Source organism: Coccinella septempunctata, chromosome 1, assembly GCF_907165205.1.
Source record: "Coccinella septempunctata chromosome 1, icCocSept1.1, whole genome shotgun sequence".
Taxonomy (NCBI): domain Eukaryota; kingdom Metazoa; phylum Arthropoda; class Insecta; order Coleoptera; family Coccinellidae; genus Coccinella; species Coccinella septempunctata.
The window spans coordinates 46,586,453-46,606,296 of NC_058189.1; the positions used below are offsets into that span (position 1 = coordinate 46,586,453).

Genomic DNA, 19,844 nt, shown 5'->3' on the forward strand with positions numbered 1-19,844 from the left:
CAGGGTACAATTAATGCTCGAGATCTCCAGTGATAGTGAATCTAGTGAAGATGATTCGAGTGACAATGATCAAAGTGACGATGATAATAGTGTTGGTGAAACGTAATTACCTCGGTTATTAATTGTTCGGAAGCTATTGTACAGTATGTTTATACCTATATAAAAAAATTTGTTATAAATATTTTCTTGAAAATCTCCAAATTTTACTCTTTTCTTTTCAATATGAATCCTGTTATCTTTGATTTGTGATTGAGTAGTTTATGTAATTCTGTTTTTGGTTATTGTTTTGTATCTAAACATTCTGCTCAGCTTGTTCTCAGATTGGAGACGGAGATACTATGCGAAAATATCGGTTTATTTATTGCTGGAAGTAAAGAGTGAGGGAATCAAGGAAAAATCATTTATATGAAATTCTGCCGACGTTTCGATTACATCAAAATAATCATCGGGCCTCAGAAAGATCAATACAAAATGATCTCACATAAAAATAAATTTTGGCCACAAAAATTAACTTAGGGATTTTAATATTGATGTCATTATTTTTCTTCCTTTTTATGAGTCATGAACATCCTAAAAATATAAATGATAGCCTACATCACCAGTTTACTGCTATTGTCTGCTTAGAAGAAACACGTAAAATGTTCTTATGCATAGGCCTTTATCCAGGCATGCTTTTGTTGATAAGAAACTTGGCGTTGAATATATTACGAAGAAATAACTAATTCCTCGATATTCTCGAAATGGTTTGAGATATAAGAAAGAAATCTGGTAAAAATGGAAACCTTGTTAAGCTGGAGGAAATATGTAGGTACATACGCAAACGAGAAACACACAAGTAGTCAGAAGTGTGTTTCTCATTTGCGAACATATTTCTTTAATAGTGTGTTTCTCAGTTACGTACATATTTCTCTGAAAACTAACACGATGGTGGAAGAAATAATTAGAAAAGCTCATTGAGGTGATTATTTCACGATGCATATCTCGTCTTCATGAAACACAGTGTATTGCGTACTGACATCGACTTTCATAGTTCTGAGGAAAAAAATTTTACGCCAGTAATTTTTCCCCAAACTAAATTCGTTTCTTCTATTCTCATTCCATTTAGAACCATCACTTGAATGATGCATCACTTGAAAAGCATTTGTTATTCAAAAAATACCCTAGAAGAGCAATCGAACGAATAATTTTATTGAATCAAAAAAATTTTTCACATCAAAAGAATTCTTGAAAATCGCTGCCTCCAGCTACGAAAATATCACCCTCATGGATTGCCGAACTGTTATACTGTTTCCGATTCGAATACAAATGCACTTTAAAAATATTTCAGTCGAATAATTCCGAGCCCATTACCCCATTCAGGGTATGCCAATCATCCAAGTAAAATATTCGTGAAATAAACTAGCGAACGTTATGATGGTGGCCTCAAACTAATATTCCTCAACTACTGCATACCTTATGGGTTCTGAAATCAACATTAATGAAAATAAAAGATGGGGATTGGGGAAATAAGGAATTCGAGTTTATTCGGCGGAAGACGTGTTGTGTCACGTGAACTACTGGGTCATCGGTAGTTTGTCTACGTCGTCATGGCCAAGATTCGATCACAGCTTCAATGGAACGTTGGTGGAAGACCTGGAAGACAAAGGATTTCTAGAAAATAAATGGGTTAACCCAACTGAAATACGCCTGCCTGAAATACACTCACTTTCAAAAGTCCTGCACCCCCTAATTATTAAGGCTATCTCAAACTTTGAAAAAAAAATTATACCCTCGGGTTCAAGGATAATGAAAGGCTTTTACAGAAATAAAATGAAATCAATTTCATTTCATAGAATTATGAAGTTGAAACAACAAATACAAATTAGGAATCAAAAATTGCAAATACAAAAATTAAATTCAAACGGAAAATTAAAAGTTAATTAATAAAAGAGCAAACTAATATGCAGTATTCGAGCCTCTGCTGCTTAGCAATGCATTCACTCGTCTAGGCATTCCAAAAATTAAATTATTGATTATTTCCCGCGGAATATTCATCCATTCCTCGGTAACAGCTACAATAAGTTCTTGTGAATTTCGTGGTGGATTATTTCGATGGAAAACGGCTCTGGAAACATGATCCCATATATGCACTATAGGATTTATGTCAGGAGACATCGCGGGCCATTCTAATCTGATAATGTTTTGGTTTTCCAGGGCTTCTTGAACACCTCTAGTGCGATGTGGCCTGGCATTATCGTCCATAAAGATAAATTGAGCCCCTAATTCATTACCCATGGGTATAATTACAGGATTTATTATATTTTCGAGGCAATATGCACCAGTCATCGTCCCGGATATGTGAATTAGTGGCGTTCTTCTTCCAAACATTATGCCTCCCCAAAACATTTCAGTGCCACCGCGAAAAGGAGCAACTTGAATAGCTCTCTCAGGCCTATTTCGACATCCTGGTTCCCTCCAAACTCTTAAGCGGTAGTCATGACTTACTAACCCAAACCGTGACTCATCTGTAAATAGCACATTCCTCCATTCTTCTGAATGCCAGTTTTGATGAGCTCGCGACCACTGCAGACGAGCGGTTCGGTGAAGAACAGTTAATAAACGAACTCTTAGAGGCCTTTTGGACCGCAATCCTGATGTTAAAATTCTTCTACGAATTGTAGCACATGAAATTACACGGTTGTGGGCTCTTTGGAATTCCGACCTGAGTGTTGGTACCGTCACTGACCTATTTCTAGGGGCTGATTGGGCAATATACCGATCTTCCCGAATCGTGGTAACACGAGGACGACCATTTCGAGGTCTTCTATGCACTTCACCAGTTTCCTCATAGCGCCTAATCGTTTTGCTAACCGTGCTTCGAATAATGTTCAGTCTATTGGCTATCTGATGGCGTGAGAGCCCTTCTTGCCAGAGAGCAATAATTCTAGTTCTGTCAAACTCAGACAACTCGTTTCTGGGCATATTACACAGTTTTTGAACTAACCGGTACTTAAAACGAAAAACTACTGATCCGCAGAAAGGCACACATTTGACAAAATCGATATTTAAACACAGGAACATTTTTTGTTTCGTAATGTTATCGTTTTATTTGGTGGTCAACAAGTTTCTGTTGTTGTCAGTAACAATTTGTTGTGAATCTTGATTATTTTATCTCCACTACAGGGGGGGGTGCAAAACTTTTGAAAGTGAGTGTATATTCAAACAATTGATTTTTTAAGAAACCCTTCTAGCTTACTTGAGTTTGAAGGGGTGCGTGTGTTGATTAAAATTCCACTTCTTCTCCCTAGGGTCCAAAGATGCGCACTCAATTTTCTGATGGAGGAATTTGAATCGATATTTATCCCATTTATTGAAATTATTCAACGAACATATCCTGACTTTTATTCGCGCGGATGAAGTCGAGTTTGGTAAATAATCGAAGTGAATAATAGCCGTAAAATGCAAGAAGAACCTTTAATCATTCTGAAAAAATTATTAAAAAAATATCAATCGTCATTTTCGATACGGCAATTTCGGCTTGGAAGCTTAGCAGATGGCTTTCTCATTCTCATTCATAATGAAATCCAAATCCAGCACGGAATTCGAAGTGGACAAAATTTCTTTATCACTTCGGCAAGGAATTTCGTGACGGCTATGAATGATGCTAATGATAAGGCGGCTACAGACGGCATGGCAAACCTTGGCCAGCGTTTGTGGAAACGTTGTTATATTCTCGATATTCATGCACCGACGACCATACACACATGTTGATTTTGCAAGTATTTTCAAGGCAAGTTAGAAGGCGAACGTTGAACAAGCGTGCGAGGAAATGAAGTCTGATTTTTATCATTGACGTTTTGCGGATCCCAAAGAATGGGCTACTCTATAATGGTGTCATTGCTCCAGTTTTCAGTCATTTTAGCTTAAAAAAACAATAAAAATTGGCAACAAGAGACATTATTAAATCTACTGCGGTATTAACCATGCACGACTACACGACGTACTTCACAGAACACCAAAAATTACGAACTTCCTTAATAAGGAATCCTACAAACAAACCATACAAGCCAGATAGAAATTGCTATAAAAATTTCAAATATGACTCGCGTGTCGTGTGTACGGTGATCAAATTCACTGACGAGTCTCGATAAGTTTGACCTTTGATGTGTGTCTAAAATACCGCCTTCTAGGCGAACCCTGGCCAGCGCCAGCTTTGGCTTTGCCTTGCCATATGGTTTGCATACACGCTATACACACGATGCGCAAACGTTGGAACGAGCGGGCGTTTGCCAAGGCTTGACCATGGACCTATAATACTAGTTAGTATTATACATCTATGTTAGTATTATACATCTATGGGCTTGACATGCCGTCTGTAGCTTCCTTTAAAGTTTGATTAGTTAGCGGACGATGGGGTAATTGCGGACGCGGGGTAAAAGCGGACACAAGGATATCTACTAGATCCTTCTCCATGCGCTCAAATATCATGACCAAGTTATCTAGTTTCAAACCTTTAATGCGAAGAAAACAGTTAATACCGGTGATCGTTCTTAGTTTTCAAAATAAGTCATTTCGAAAAATTTTGTAACTTTTGATCTAATTTTGAGGATTTATCATTTTGCTTGTGGTTTATATGAAAAAAAAGTGATGTCGAATAGTTAATAATTTCTAACGATTGTTTTGTTTCAATAGAGGTGATGCTCTAATAACATTCAACAAAATATTGTACCAGTATCAAATTTTTGTTTTATTATTTTTGAAATGCCGTAAATATGGACAGAAAGGGTTTTGTATTTCTTGAAAAAAACAATTTTGTTCCTAAATCCCGTGAAATTATGAATGATAATTCTATAGTTGATTAACCAAAGATTAATAAATTAATAAAATCAGACTGATATGTCATTATCTATAAGTGTTATACTTCATTTTTCTTCAGCGTCCGCAATTACCCCATCTTCCCCTACATGTTCAATTCATTTGAGTATTTTGTCCGAAGTTTACTGCCAACTTTCGTACCGAAGTGCACTTCGGCCCGCGAATTGCGAATGCAGCTTTAAGGTTGTCTATGCTTAATGATTTGTTATTCACGATGAGTGATTTATGAATGTCTTAATGCTCAAGGACAACGATAGATTATGATTACATCATGCATCCATGATGAGTTTCCATTTAGGGGAGACTGGGGAGGGTTGATACGTTTTTTGGAATTTTTATTCTGGAAACTGAATTATATGAAGAAGCAGGACTTTTCTTATATTATATAATTCTTCAATTAATCGTTCAACAAAATAAATATAGAAGTCGCAAAACATAAACATCTTATTCTGTACAGAACGTTGAACACAAAAACATGTAAACTGTCTCAAACCTCCCCACATATGGGAGGATTGATACGATGTACTGGGAGAGTAATCGAGAGGATTATTCAGCTCAGTAGGTAGGTCAGCAATGATACTGGCTTGCTTTGGTCCTATAGGTGTAGAAAAATTAGGAAATTGTCAGTTAGTCACTTCCACACAAGAAAAGTCGGCCTCGTTAAATACATGGGGATTGTACGGTTTTTAAAAATCCCTTTGATATGTTGGATGGTGAAGACGCCTTCATGTAGGCCTATCCAACTAGCTACGGAATATTTTTTGAAGATCATACATGTATCAGGCCTCCCCTCGACAAATGTCTCAAACCTCCCTGAAAACAATTTTTAAAGTGATTTATGTTTTCATCTTATACGCATATATTTTGAAAAGCGAATAAAACTGTAAATTGAGTAGTTTTATGCATATTTCCCAGTGAAATGTTTGTTTATGCCGAAGAATTAATGCATGATCATAAAACCCTTAGGTAACTTGAGTAAAAACTTACAATTTCTCACCTCGAAACACTCTTCGTTGAATATTTCACAAACAAACTACTGTTAGCCTTACATATTAACGTCACGCAATGCCCTCTGCTAAAGAATAGTGTTCTCTAGTGTAATACCTTTGAAAACGGCTACAGATCGCGGATATAAGCCTGTATCAAGCCTCCCCATGTATCAATGCTCCCTAGTCTCCCCTAACTGGATATTATTTATTTGAATCACATAGGTATATTCCACCCGATGTTATCCACGATATTCATATTCCTCGTGAAAATGTGTATTTACGTTTTCTAAACAGTGAGTCGAAGTTCCCAATGCCTTCAGTTTTGCTCTTCTAGACGATTAGCTAGCTACTATTGGGCTGATATACCGGAAAACCATGGTATTGGCCATTAAGCAGTCTAGACGCACTCTGGCATATAAATTGTAAAGCTGTGTATGTGGGTAACCATTCAAGTTCATTGTTATTGTGGAAATGCTGGAGCTTTTGTTATTTCGTCGTTTATTTTAATTTCGAGACATTCTGAATGGTTATAGAATTGGTGAGAGAGGCAGGGATAGACGAAGATAGCGATCATACGTGCATACGTGAAAAAGTAGGAGCGACTAGAAACAGCATTGAAATCCAACGATGCCACATTGTGCGCAATTTTTGATTGACATTGACAGCACAGAGAGCTTGATAGACGTCAAACTATGTAAACATAACACATAATTTTGAATATTATATACTATATACTTTTAGCAGAGAGACTCTGCTTTTAGTTATTATAAGTACATTGCAATAGCATTATTTTTGTTTTAAAGTTAGTGGTGTTATTCCTAGTGATTCTTCCGCTAACAGTGTTAGATTTACGTTGGTAATGGTAATGAAAGTATTCAATAAATTGGGCAAGTCGCACAGTATTTTAGCAGGAAGTGCCATTATCTTGTTATGTTGTTGGATGTGGAGGCCGAAGAAACAGGGACAGTGTTAGTTTTTTCGTATTCCTGAAGGAATTTCTCTATTTCAGCACCAGGAGCTTCACATAAATGACTTAAGGATACGACAAAAATGCTTGGACGTTATTATTAATTAAGAGCTGACGTCCACTTGTAATATTTTTTTATTCATTATATTTATGCTGTTTATTTTTTCACTAGTTATATTTTGATACTGTTAATATTTTGTACCGATATTTTTATACAGTTCCCATTTATACGTATAGTGAATACACCTTTTCATTAAAACAGTGCACCTTTACAAGAAAATTTTTATTACAACTAAATTACATGAACATTATCATATATTCAACGATAAGACGGCGCCGTAGGGTGGACATGGTCAAAACTACTCCAGGAAAAATAAGAAAAAATCCAGCTCAATTTTTTATTTCATTACAAAATAACTTATGAAATTCTTCGCAAATTAACACCCTCCATAATATTTTAAGTTAAAACGGCCACAATTTTCCAAATATTTTTGTTATTTTTTGTATCTGCAACCTAAGCAGTACTGCTGCCCACCACATTTCCTTAAACTAGAATACTTATAGTTTTTACAAAAAAAAATATCAGAATATGTTTTTCCCATAAAATTTTGAAAGATTTTTACTTTCAGCCCACTTTCACTCATTTTTTCCAGAACTATTCAACATGAATAAAAGCATCTTCATAGAGTTAACATCCATCTTAAAATAGAAATAAACAAACAGCATAGAGAAAGCTAAATACTAAAATTAAATTCAGAATCAGTTAAATTGCAAGGACACAATAATTTGCCTCTTTTGTTTTGTATTAAATACAACCTCATACAGGCTGCTTTGTATGTCTATTTCATCTTTCCAATCTTCAGATCATCAACTATAGATAACATTCCCTCAATTTGATGGGGTTGTCCTTGCAGAGTCGATGTTTGTTGATAGAGTCCCGCAATGTTTATTGTATCCTTTGTAACTGCTTTCTTTCCACATAAAATCAGATGGTTGGCATATAACACTTGCTCACCCTCTAGAATACCTCCACTATCGGGTGTTGCATGTGAATATTTAAAAATTTCTGACAATTCGAAGAACATTTTGCCAGATGATCTGAAAATGTTTTAAAAATAAACGGTTACTAACCTTAATCTTTTACTCCTCAAAATATAACTAAAAGATGAATACTACTTACAATACAGCCAAGAATTGACGAAAGAGCTTTCAGTTGATGAATTGGTTTGATTTTGATAAACAAAAACCACTAATCTTTTGTTTGGGGAACAGCTGATTATGGCGAATGCAGCGCCAATATCTTATGACATAAATGTCATTCGTGAATTTACATTTCGCACGGCATGGCAACGTTGGATTTCAATGCTCTTTCTAGTCGCTCCTGAAAAAGTACCTAGTAATGTCACGAACTAGTTCTGTTATATGAGTTCCTAACCCTTAATTTTGGTTCTGTTTCAATCAATCAGTTTTGAAGAAGAATTTCAAGAATATCCCAGATTATCTGAAGAACTTGGAGTATGTTTGAAAATAGGAGAGAAGAGAAAGCATAGAAAGAAGTTACAATTCGGAGTTGATTGAAAAGGTTATGACGTAAAAAGTAACAAAAAACTGGGTCCGCTGACTGTGGCGTATCATAGATAATGGTAATAGATAAAGTTATAAAGTTGACGATTTAAAATAACTTCAATTTTCAACGTTGTCATTATTTAAATTGCAATGCCTGATTCTATGATAGTCACACCAATCAGCGCTTGTGTGACGTGGCGTGTGGCAATATCGGAGGGAAGGTAAGTTTTGACATTATTCAGGCGTCTTTTTCGTGTTTCGTGCATTATATGTATGGTTTCATCCATAGATTAATAATTTATTCATTATTGGAGTATGGTCTCATCACAGAACGCCTCAACCGAGGCCTCAACTACTTATGTATTCTGTGATGAAACCATAATCTAATAATGAATAAATTTTTATTCTATGGATGAAACCTCAAATATAATGGACGAAACACGAAAAAACGCCTGAATAATGTCAAAACTTACCTTGAAAATAAAATATCAATTTTCTTTCATATCACTTGGATTTTAGAGCCATTCGCAGGATTGTAAAATGCTTAAAGCAACCGAAAGGCAATATAATTTGAAAAAAAAATACGTTGCCATTGCAAGAGTGCAGTCGAATATTTACAAGGTTGATAAACATTTCTGAACTCATGACATCTTTGAACCCTTTGACGTTCACCATATTCTGAACTCGTCCATTGTCAAACTTGAGCTGGGTTCAATTTTGAACCTGAACTGTACCACCGGGCTTTATCAGTATCCAGTATCAGTTCGAAGTCAGAAAATGTCTTTTTTTATGCCTAAAATAAATATCCTGTATGTATTCTTCAGTTAGCAGTCATGATTTATCTGATTGAACATGAAATTACCTATCGAATGACGGAATGAGGTACTTGACTAGTTGACTACGTTGTCACACTTAACAGTACTGTTTCATGCGACGATGGAGTAAGCACATTTAGAACTTTCAACATAACTTGCATTGAATCTCACTTAATCTTGAAAGATGGAATAAAAAGATGATTTGAAGCTCTATTGATGATTTTTCTTCTTGAGCTACCTTAAATTCAGTTAAGGTGCTTATGATGACTAACTGTCATCAAATATCTAATTTCCCAGTAGGTCCATTTAATGTACCTAAATTTATTTGTCATAGTTACCACCCAGTAAACACAGACACGTGGAAGTACCGTTGAGTTCTTCAAGTAACGCTACGTTGAGAAACCGGCAAAATGTTGTTAGGAAATACGTTTTTCATTCTAGTGTTACAGTAACGTAGCGAACAATATTTTTGGAATGGAAATTCTACGAGAATATAACGTTGCCATTCGATTGAAGAAACGTTGCTACCATACGAAATTTAAATGTTGATTCTAAAACGAAATTTTATTTGTTTTTCTGCCCTCTACCCATTAGCCTGCCTTGTGATTGTTTCCATTAGCCCAACATTATCTTTTATCAAACTAGGTTCATCAAGACAACCGCAAACATCCATCACCACGGCGGGATTCGAATCTGGTACCTTTGGCTTCCTACCCTACATCGCTGTCAATCAGACCGCCGCAGCTTATAGTTTATAATATCATATTTCTACATCAGAAGTCATCATCCCAATATTTATTCTTAAATTTCTTAATATCACCATTGAGTATTATTGGGGTTATTATTTTTGGGGTTGAATACTCAAAGATATCACTCATACCAGTCTCTTGAATTGATTCAAATTATAAACTGATCTCATACCTAAGGGTAACTGGTAGAACATATCCGTCATAAAAAAGTGATCGGTTTTGCTCTTACAATGCCGCTTACATTTTTTTTTCAATATTTACTACTTTGCATGACAAGAAAAGTTTCAGTTTCCTAATAGAGGCTACAGGGTGAGGATCTTGGATAGTTTCGTCTTCAACAAAGATTACCTAATCTTCAACGTAATTGTAATGTTGCTTGCTTTTAATGTTTTAATTGAATAAACGTTGAGGAAACACCTCAGGCTCACGTTTCATATTCGTGGCTTCAGTAACTAGTTGTTGAATTATTTCGTATGCAACGATGTTGTGTTTTTTATTTCCTATTGAATATACGGTGAGGAAGTACGCTAAAGACACGTTACATATTGGTGACTACAGTAACGAGTTGTTGATTGGTATCGTATTCAACGTTGATTTAATGTTTCTCACTTCCTATTGAATACACGTTGAGGATGCACTGAAATTATAACGTTTCATGTTAGTGGATTCAGTAACCAGCTAAATCATAAACGTTGATTATATGTGAAATCAACGTATGGTGGAATTTAGGTTTCGAAATAACGATACAAAATTCAACTAGTAACCTTCAATCAACGTTCCCCACCACAAATAAACGTATTATAGACGTGTGTGTGTTCATTGGGCAAGTAATGAAATTTTCAATTCGACTGACTGTTCGTCAATTTATACAAAAGAATATGATATTTAGAAATCATATTAGTTCACCAATGTTTTTTCCGTCAACTGAAATATTTCGTTTACTCGTCCTCCTTTTCAGTTAGAGTAAACATTTTAGTGAGGTATCCCTATGTCTAGATGAAATTATTTAAAAATTATGAATACAAGATCTGCGGGCAGTTGAAAAGGTTGATAAATTCAAATAAAATCAACGAAGCTATGGAGGATACAGATTTCATCTCAAAAACAAATCAATATGTTTCTGTGTAATAAGCAGACATCCCCAACTTTGGTGAGTGGGATGCAGCTTTCCCTTTGTTGAGTGAAAATTGTACGAACACCCCGTGGAAGAACTTTCCTCAAAAAAAAAAAATAATAATTCTGTTGATATTTATAGAAAGTGAGTTGATTCGATGTAAAACAGTTTTTTTCAACTGAATATTTCAATTAGCATACAAATGTTGATGAGTAATGTGAATGGCATTGATTCAATTCAAATTCACTCAGATGAATTTGCAAGTGGACAAAATTCGAAATGATGAAGAGTCAACAAGCAAGAACGCGAACATTGGGGGAGCTTGCGTGGAAAGCCAACAAACTGAATGCAGCCCATGAAATGTCCTCATAGTTCGACGCGCTCCTGTTCTGAAAGGGCTGCTTCTACCCTCCGAAACTTATTGCGCGAAAGTTCAACTGTTGCTTGCACGTTAAAGACGCGGTTGAAACTTTTCTCGAAGAAAGAGATTTTGGGTAAGTTGATCCGTGATTGCGGCTTTTGAATGTCAAGTTATTGTTAAGGAGGACAAATGAATCCACTTGTCACTTCAACTTCTTCTAACTATATACTAGCTATATTCAGATTTGTTCATTTAAAATGCTGGTGAATTTTGAAGAATGAGAACGCAAAACTGACGTTTTCTTTTGAAAAGCATATCATCACATGGATTCAAACAAAAACTATTCTGGATCTTCAACATTCGACAAAGTTTCTGAAAATAATTTTCAGGGTTTCTGATTTTCCGCAGCAATTACCAAAAATAAATTTACATTAAAATTTCCATTCCGGTTGAAACAATCGATATGCATCACGATAGAATATTCGTATTTTTGCTGGGAAATGTTTACTTTCGAATGCATATTTTGATTCTTTCAATTTCACTCCTTGTTTATGAAAATGAGTTTTTGAAAAAGAAATGGACTATAACAAATCACAGACTGAATAAATTTATTTCGAAAAAACTTCTTGCAGTCGATTTTCAATCATTCCATTTGAGATCAAATTTATACCCATATCGATCAAGTTCAAGTTCCAGAGTAGTTTAAGTTTGAACCCAGTGCGTTTGGCCACCAGTACCAGTGGATCATCTCAAAATAGCTTTATAATCTCATCTATCTATCAAGAGATGAGGAAGTGTGAGATCTGTAATTATCTCAATTTTCCTAGTTGGGCATGTTCCCATTACACCAGTGATACGGTAAAGGTAGGTGTGAACAAAAACTTAAGATAAGTCAGCTGATGTTAGGTTAAGCTTCAATTATACGCTAATGTTAGATTTTTATCTCTAGACGGCAACAAGTGTAACCACAGCCCCTTGGCTAAAAATATACAAATGTAAAAGCTAATAAAAAACGAGGCAAAAGTATCGACAATTGGAAAAAAATTTAATTTTAATAAATATGAAAATAATGGAATTTTCAAAACAATGTATTTTACTATGAATTTTACATAATTTGAATAGCAGAAAAGCATTATGTTGCTGTTGAAAATAGGCAAACAAAGAGAAAATATGCGAAATTCATCTTTTGCTTTCATTTTGTCCTAACGCATTCTTGTAAGCGAAGCCAAAAATCTAAACGCCTGATGATAATATTTGAGAGGGACATGCTGCTTCGAGTGTGAAAAGAAATTGAATGAGCAAACGCAGAGTGACAAGAAGGAGTCCGCAAAATAATCTTTTTTATTAAAATACAAAAGCCTAATTCTGAAGAAAAACAAGTAGCAGTCAACAATCATGTTTGTAGCTATCCGGAGTACTTGGCAGATGAACTTGACGAATGCTGCACTTGGGTCCTTCGTACAGGGTATTTCGGAAAACGTATATCCTATGACTTGTGATAAAATTACAAAATATACCCTAATAATTAACGTTGAAAAAAAATTTCAATATTAGAAATTATCGTAGACCCTGTTTCACGAATAGAGTAAGATCTCAGAGCGATCAGACATCTTATTTTCACACAGATGAAACTTTAGGATCTCAGTAGAGTCTCATGTGCTTTCAATACCTGCGAACTTGTACAGCTTGCCTAGTGACACCTGGGAATGTACCAGGTGGGAAAGGTAACTAAAAATAAGTGTTACTCAACTTAAATTCATATGGCTGATTTATATTTACATTTATATATACATACATACATACATATTTATATATACATTAAAATATATATTATAAAATATATATATATATATATATATTATAAAATATTATTCTGAAGTTATATTATAAGTGTCAGACACTTTCCATGGACCAAAACTCTTACAAGACGCTTTGAAGCTTCACAAAAAATACATGAACTATTAAAATATATTATTATTATTAAGGTAACTATATCAAAGTTATATTTCATCAGTCAGACAAATAGTAGTGAGTATTAGCGCGAGAGCACTATGCATAAGTTTCAGAATGAGTCAGACATCTATGGTAACTCGGTTCCCATTCAAATTCATGAAAGAATTGGACCATAAGGGTTTAAGCGACTTCAGTCTGTGAATCCTGAAGTGAAATTTATTCCAAGAATGGTACAATGTTTGAATGAAGTGGTAATCATTGAATTGGTGAAGATCTAATAGTTTCAGTAAATGTTCCTATAGGAAGATTTAGCTATGCATCAATTCTTTGCACATGACCAATATTAACCCAAACGGGGCAACAATATTCAGGAGCAGAAAAAACCAAAGCTAGGGCTGTGTTCGAAGAGTACTTGCATCAGCACCCCATGTGTACCAGCTAGATTATGCAGGAAATTATTCCTAGTTTTCGACTTCAGATGCAAATTGCTTTGAAATTCAGCGAGAAATCTAGCTTAACTGCTAGATAATTTGGATTGAAGTTATGTGCCAAAAAAATATTTACCGAAAACAACGCTAAAATTTCTATATATTTGAAGATAATACATGGAAATACGAAACCTCGGTTTTATTTGGGTTAAGATGTAAACGCCAATCGAAAAAGAAATTCCTTCTGTAGATGATTATTCCCTATACATCTGAAATCAGAATGAGAGAACGTGAGAGCAATATAATCAGCGTATATAAATTTCTCAGAAGAAGTAGTAAAGATATCACCCAGAAATTGAAAGGAAGAGATGCTTACATTGATCGTTGGGGAAGACCGTTATTCAATGTTTTGCAATAACTACTATTATCATAAAAAAAACGTAGTTTTCTTTCTGACAAGCGAACCATCCTTCTACACTTCAGATGTTCAGAGTTTGAAAACTCCTGTGTCATATTCGGAAATGAAAAGCTTCCAATGATTTCGTTTTTGAAATCGACTGACTGTCGAATCGTTGATCGGCACTCAAAGTTTTGTGGAACCCGCTGTATATCTTGGAATGGAAACCTAATTGTGGTTGTGTAATTTAACTTCGCCTAATTATGCAAATTTACATTCAATGCTATTTTTCATTCCATTCACCATACTCCGCGTGTCTATCGAATACGTTTTTAGCTGTTTCGTTTTGGGTAATGTGGTCATTAGCCGGCTTGTTTAAATTCCCTGACGCCACAAACTTTAGCCGGTCCTCGAATGTAAACATAAATTTACTCGGCTAATTTTAAGTTTATGCTCACACCTATCTTTTATCCAGATACAAACACAGGCTAGCCTTTATTTTCACGAGTTTTCCTAGTTGATACTATTCTGACATGGTCATGCCAGACTATTTTCCCAAAAGTGTTAATTGGTCTCACAATCATTATGTATTTTCAACACCGTTCTTGTTGGTTTCATACCAGTTGGTTTTACCAGCCTCATAATATTTTAAATATATTTTTCGCTGAATTCCGATTTCAAACTCGGAATTTTATTTAATTCTGACTTCAAACTGGAAATTTCCTTCAGTTCCGACTTTTTACAGGGTGTTCTATGACGACGTGGATCATTTCCCAAGATACGGGTTCCTATTCTTTTCTACGAACATTAATATATAATATTAATTAAAAAAATAAAAACTCGATTTGTTTCTGCGTAAATTCTTGTACTAATTTGTCAGGAGCAAATCGGTTATTTCAGTTTTTGAATTGATTTTGTTCCAGAGATTGGGAGTGAAAACCCTAAAAAGTTTCATCAAATACGGAATCCTCCGAGACTGAATTTCAATCGATATTTATATATAACACTGGGTGTTCCCATATTTATGATGGTTATGTACACAGGGTATTCTTTGATATTATTTGAGTTTTCATTTATATAAGGTCATAGATAAGACAAGCTTTCCATAAAAACTTGGATTAATCATGATGTTTGATGAAAAAACTTGTTTATCCTATGTAAATGTTCGAGGAAGTAAGTTCTTTCAAATAGCCAGGATTTTGCTTTTGCTACGCCAATGTAAAATGTTCTTGGATTTATATTGTGATTTCTCCTTATGAGGAAGTCATAACCGCAGAGTGAGAACCATTTAAGGCTAGTTTGTATTTACCTCTTCATGGAAGAAATCAGAAGATCATTCAAAAACCCTGTGTACACAATACACCTTATCGTATCATATGAAAAAATAGTTTTTCATGGAACATTCTGTATAGCGAGAAATGACGGAAGTCGTCATAAGTAGAATAGCCTGTATAAGATTTTTATTACGTTGTTATGATTTTTTGATGTGGGGAAAGTCGAATGATATCATAGAACACCCTGTGTATATAACAAACATTCATCATAAATGCGTGAATATACAATTTTCACAAAAAAATTCACTGAATTCCGGTCACTCCATGATGTCTCCATTCATTTATTCATTTAGAATAAATTTTTTTTTTTTTATTAATCTCAATAATTATTAACAATCAGAATAATATTCTATAAGTTAATGTGTTAACAAGTAGTCAAGTGACTTGAATAGAGCGGGGAGATTATCTCCAGTGAGAGAATCTCATTATTCCATTAAATCAGCTGGCCAATGTCTCTTCAATCTTCTTGATAAGGTGTTTGCCAGTAAGGGTTGGAGTAAAATATTCGAGTGGTTTTCCATTCTTGCGTGGTGATGTTTGCTTCTATGCTTGATGACTTCTTCAACGTATGGTATATTTAGGTCTTCATGTAAAGTCTGGTTGGACACATACCATGGGGCGTTGGCCATCATGCGAAGTATTTTCGATTGCGTTCTTTGGATCAGAGCTATGCTGGATTTGCTTGCGCATCCCCAGATTTCTATCCCGTATGTCCATATTGGGGTGATGATAGTTTTATACAACAATATTTTGTTTGTAAGTGGTAACTTGGATTTTCTTCCGATGAGCCAATTAATTTCCCTGACTTTCAGGTCAATTTGTTTTCTTTTTTTGATAATATGTTCTCTCCAGGTTAGTCTAGTGTCTAGATGAAAGCCTAGGAATTTTGCTGATGTAGCTTGTGGAATTATTATGTTGTTCAATTTGATTGGAGGACAATGTTGCTTTCTCAGTGTAAAGTCTACTTGTTGTGATTTGGTTTCATTCATTTTTATTTTCCACTTTTTCATCCAGATTTGTAATTTGTCTAGGTGTTCTTGTACTAGTTTAGTCGCTGTTGCTGGGTCTTCATGTGCTGCCATTATTGTTGTGTCATCAGCAAATGTTCCTGTTGTAGTGTGAGCTGTTATTGGTAGATCCGAGGTATAAAGAAGGTAAAGGAACGGGCCTAGCACGCTTCCTTGTGGGACTCCAGCTTGAATGGGACAATAATCTGATACTTCATGCCCTACTCTAGTTCTAAACTGTCTGTTTGTAAGGTATGAATTCAGTATATTGAAGAATTTTAGAGGAAGAATATTTCTTATCTTGAATAGGAGTCCTGAATGCCATACTTTATCGAACGCTTGACTCACATCCAGAAAGACTGAAGTACAGTATAGCTTCTTTTCAAACGCTTGGTTTATGGTTTGCGTTATTCGATGCGTTTGTTGGACAGTTGAGTGACCATGTCTGAATCCGAATTGATGTGGAGGAATCCAATGATCTAAGGGAATTTCGGCGTTTATTCTCTGAAGTAATAATCTTTCCAATATTTTCGAGATTATTGGCAGAAGGCTTATGGGTCGATATGATGTCACTTCGTGTGGATTCTTGCCCGGTTTCAGTATCATGAGTACTTCTGCTGTTTTCAGTGATCTGGGCCAGTGCCCGAGTCTCAATATAGCATTAAAGATGAAGGTTACCATGACAATCCCTTTTCTAGGCAGTTCTTTGATCATCTTTGCAGTTATTCCATCAATACCTGGTGCCTTTTTAAGGTTCAGATGAGTGATTTCTTTGTATACTTCTTTAGGTGTTAAGAACTTTATATTTTGAGTTTCTGTAGGGATGTTAGAAATATTTTCCTCAACAATTTCAGCAATGTCCTGGTCATTTGGTTTGAATACCTCTGTCAGGTAATGTGCAAACAATTTCGCCTTTTCTTTTTCGCTTCTAGCCCATCTAGCATTGGTTTCAGTTGAGTTTTTCACTGGGACATTTTGTTCTGTTGGCTTTACCTTGGATTTTATAGGTCTCCATATTGAGTTGTCGTATCGGTTCAATCCGGTGATATATATATTGAATGATTCTTCCTTCAATTCTCTTAGCCTATTTTTAAGTTTGTTGCTTATATTATTGAATGCTGTTTTGTCTGCAGGAGCATGTGTGTTTTGCCATCTAGATCTTATTTTGCGTTTTTCAGCAATGAGCTTTTTAATTTCTAATGGTATTGGTTCTGGTTTGTTGTCATTGCAACTTCTTGGAGTACTTTGGATGGCTGCATCCTTAAGTATAGTTGTAAATGAATCAAGTGCTTCTTCGATTTCTTTTTTTTCCTTCAGTCTCAAGGAAAGAGAGACCCGCTCATGAATAAATTTGCGGTATTCAACCCAGTTGGTTTTTCGATTATGTAGTTTTGGTGGAGACTTTTTATTGATTATCAATGTGCTCAGTGACGCTATTACTGGAGTATGATCTGATGATAGGTCATAGCTTGAACATACATCCATATATGTGAATGCAATAATTATACAGGGTGTCCCGGGAAGAATGCGACAAACGGATACCGTGAATTAATGTAATCAGGCTAGACTCATATCAAGAAAAGCGATAGTAAAAGGTGACAAAACTAGCTATTTTGAAATCATTCGGTCGATTAGTGCAAGAGTTATTGAACTATGAAATTTCACTCATAAGACAAAATCACCCTGTATATCCCAAACAAAGGCAGTCAGGCGATTAAAAACTCTTAATGCGAGTCCTAACTGATAACATGGTATCCGTTTGTCGCATTCTTCCTGGAACAACCTGTATATTCAGAAACATAATGCGTTCGTTGATATCAAAACTTTTTACCCACAAAATGCAGTACTAATTCTGCAGTGCACTAGACACTGGGTAAAGAAAGCTCGAAAGCATAAAGGACTAATGAATCTGATTGTTGACTAGCTCGTGAATGAATATTAAATCATTGATTTAGAGAAAGGGATATCATAGCTTTTCCCAGTAAATCGGATTACTGTAGTCCAAGTTGGGTTTATGTTAAACCTCATTGCCTGCATTTGTCTTCTAGTCATGGAACCATATTCTTGTTAAGCGAAACAAATTGCTTTTTAGCCGTTAAAAGATGATCATTCAAGTACAATAATCTGAACATTTGCGCATAGCAAGTCACTCAATAATGGGTGAGTATATAAGTTTTTGCTACATTGCGTAATTGTGATATATACACATTTTCATTTCTTTGTAACAAAATCGATATTTCTCTTCAAAAATAGTTTTTTTGAACAGAGTAGATACTCTATTTAATAGTTAAATGAAGTTTCTTTTAGTACCTAAATTAAATTCTTCAATCCTTGAGAGTAATATAAAATATATATAATTCTTCAAATAAATTTATTTGTAAACAACATGGTGCAAAAAATATTAAAACAATACGTATAATCAGACCCTGATAATATAAATAGGTATTATATTGTAACGTTTTCCTAACTTATTTGAAACGTCTGACTGATTAATACTATTTATTCACACCTATACTAATACTGATAAGTATGTCGCTATTATTTATTTTAACTTGTATTTATTTCCACTTGCCGCATGCACTGTGAACTCGGCTTATATAGGCGTTGGAAACTTTCTTGCGTCATCTCGCACATTATAGAAGTAACAGAGCCTGAGGGGTTACAATATATTAGAAAAATTACCAGATTATAGGACAGCCATGAAAAGTTACACTTTAAAGAATCAAAAAACTGAGATACCTAAATAAATTTGTGTTGATATCTGTGTATCGTGCTTTTGTAGAATCAAGATTAACATATGGTATTTTGTGCTGGGGTCATGATACTAGTGTGAAACGACTGTTTGGATTGCAGAGAAAGGCTATTAGAGTAATAGGTAGACTAAATTACAGAGATGAATGCAAACATGTTTTTCAAGATAAGAAAATACTTACGGTTCCCTGTCTGTTTATATTTCAATGTTTATTGCATGTAAGATCCCATTTGGGTGAATATAGGACACACCAGGATATACATGCACATAATACACGTCGTAGAGATCAAATTTATACGGATTTTCATAGAATCGATAAAATGAAGTGTGGTGTAACATACTACGGGCCCAAGTTTTTCAATAAGCTGCCGACCACTGTGAGGGCGATGCCTGCAAAGCAGTTCAAGACATGTTTGAAGAAATATTTATTGAGTAAATGTTTCTTTACTTTAGAAGAATTTTTCTGTGATGATTTTGTTTATATTTCATGATTTTTTTTTTCCCGTCGTTGACGTATGCAAACATTTTAAAATGTACTAGCATGAATAAATATTATTA

General features: G+C 34.9%; 1 protein-coding gene across 1 annotated transcript in view; it reads left to right on the forward strand.

The window, feature by feature from the left end:
* The first annotated feature begins 11,415 nt into the window (after positions 1 to 11,415).
* LOC123317890 (vasoactive intestinal polypeptide receptor 1-like) overlaps positions 11,416 to 19,844 on the forward strand; it is a 170,088-nt gene continuing 161,659 nt past the window's right edge. The window contains exon 1 of the mRNA XM_044904509.1: positions 11,416 to 11,548. The gene's annotated coding sequence lies outside the window, so the exon portion shown is untranslated. The remainder of the gene's footprint in view (positions 11,549 to 19,844) is intronic.